This window comes from Gadus morhua, chromosome 10, assembly GCF_902167405.1.
Source record: "Gadus morhua chromosome 10, gadMor3.0, whole genome shotgun sequence".
Lineage (NCBI taxonomy): Eukaryota > Metazoa > Chordata > Actinopteri > Gadiformes > Gadidae > Gadus > Gadus morhua.
Window position 1 is genome coordinate 8,346,225 of NC_044057.1, and position 2,500 is coordinate 8,348,724.

Here is a 2,500-nt window from a genome sequence, read left to right on the forward strand (position 1 = left end):
GAGACCCCCACCCACCCCCCCTTTTCCTCTCCCGTCTCAATACTAACAACCAGATTTGAGTCCCACAAACAGCCATCCTGCTAGTGGGAACATGTCCCGTAGCCGACAGAGAAAACATTCTTCTCATGCAAAGCCCTGTCATTACACCCAACCCCAACCTATGGTTCTTCAAAAGTCTAAAATGCTTGTTACATATAAGAAACTGTGTCAAATAACTATGTTTGGGAGATAATTCTAGATATCCAGCTAAACTCCCCTAATTTCTCGTTAAATATATGCTCTGTTGTATATGCTTAGTGTGTGTCATTTGGCCTATTGCACCTAAAGGCGAGCAGTTGTAAATATAACTCACATAGACGATTGAAAATAAAGCAGGCTTTCATTAGTTTGGGATTTCTGAACATGCACCACACTCTCCAAGTTCTTTTCATCCCTAGCGGCGGTAAATCTAATTCACTGCCTTTTAGCGAGCGGCCTTTTGTGTGAAAGCACTGAGAGAGATGGAAGGCTGTGATGAACGGCAGTTTTTTTGGAGAAACAGAATACAAACATATTACAAATGTTTCAAATGGGAGAAATTATGGATGAAGCATTAAGTCAGGGAGGAGGTGATGAGCGAACCACATGAGCCTTGGAGAGCCCCTTACACTGCACACAACCAAACAAACCCTCATGCACATCCCACACACACACTGAAGGTTAAGTGTGAATCTTGGGGGGAGGGCGGGTGTGTGAACAAAGAGTTATGCATAAATAAAAACGAGGGAAGACGATGCATGGTGGGTTGGTTTCTTTGCGCGCTGCGCTCCACTGACTAAGGTTCACCTCCCCGCCGCCCACAGCGACCCCACCCAGGCCTTCAGTCACACTCACATTCCTCATAGTGCCGGTGGCCAGCTGGACGGGTGCCCAGCCTCTCCCTGCGGTGACTAACAAGAAATGTCCTGTTTCTCAACCTCACTCGCTCACAACCCGAATTCACTCACTCAATCACCCAAACTCTTCTGACAATCACTTACTTAGTGTCTCACACCCACACCCACACAAACACACACACACACGCACACACACACACACACACACACACACACACACACACACACCAGACCCAGATGTGTACCTATCCGCACCATTCCTCCCTCATAGCGGTCTGACTGGTAAACTGCCCCAGTCAAGCGTGAACAAACATGGCTGACGCACACTATCAGATAAGCACATGCCTCAATATACACAGTTTACGCACAACCTGTGAAACATTGGAGGTACGAGTCACGTCTCACTGAGAAGATTCAGATCATAATTTCAAGGTTTGCACACTTGTCACCTTCATCATCTCCATCGTTCAAAGATCAACATGTGCGTTATTGCGCTGACACCGTGACAATTACTCTAGCGGCTCCACTGCACCTGGCGAGAAACAAACACGGAAGCCCGAAGCCATCCGGAGTGGCCACTGTCCTTCAGCGCTGTAGGCCCGCCACCCCACCCCTCCGCCCCTCCGCCCCTCTGCCCCTCCACCCCCCCTGCTACAACAACCAGCTAGGTCAGAGGGCCCTGGTTCAGAGGGCCCTGGTTCGGAGGAGAAGAGAGGCCCCTGGTTCAGAGGGCCCTTGTTCAGAGGGGTTCAGAAGCCCCTGGTTAAGTGGGCCCTGGTTCAGAGGGGATCAGAGTCCCCTGGTTCAGAGGGCCCTGGTTCAAAGGGGTTTAGAGGCCCTTGTTCAGAGGGCCCTGGTTCAGAGGGCCCTGGTTCAGAGGCCCTGGTTCAGAGGGCCCTGGTTCAGAGGCCTTGGTTCAGAGGGCCCTGGTTCAGAGTTTCAGTTGATCCATCAGGGTGATTGGCTATGCTCAAATTGAGTGAACAGAGAAAAAGGAGCGTTGTGACAGTGATTAAAGATCTAACGTGTGTCTGATTCGGACGCAGACTTCTTCAGCGGCCGAGAAGATTTGATTATGGGCAAATAACAAGGCCCTCTCAGTGTGCAGCAGAGAGAGAGGGGTGGAGCAACAGAGAGAGGGAGGGGGGAGAGAGAGAGAGAGAGAGAGAGAGAGAGAGAGAGAGAGAGAGAGAGAGAGAGAGAGAGAGTGTGAGGGGAGTGCAAATCTGACATAGTTTCCCTTCAGAAAGAGCATCAAGTTATTTTCCTTTTCTTTCTTTTTGTAAATCTAATGGTGGTAAAGAATGAGAGCAGTGGTTCAAGATACCGAGGCAGACCCAGCCTCACTGCGTATCCTAAAAGCACACACTGATAGGACTGCTTGCATTTGTGACGCATTCAAAAGGAATGCAAGTCAAAATAAATGTTCCTGTGCTGCGCAGTCCACAGAATCAAACCAAACCACAGTCCTGCAGAGGAGCGACGCCGGCCCCCAGACGCCAGAAGCCTGCTGTTGATCAAACCGTTGTGACTTTGGCAGGAGCAAAGGCAACAACTAAATGGAAAATCTGAATAAAATAAGCCCCCTCTTCTCTCTAGGTTTGCCAGATTAAACAAAGAGCTGG

At 49.7% G+C, this 2,500-nt stretch overlaps 1 protein-coding gene across 4 annotated transcripts in view; it reads right to left on the reverse strand.

Moving 5' to 3' along the window:
* Positions 1–2,500, reverse strand: part of ahnak (AHNAK nucleoprotein) — a 38,945-nt gene that overhangs the window by 31,594 nt on the left and 4,851 nt on the right. The gene's annotated exons all lie outside the window — the stretch shown is intronic.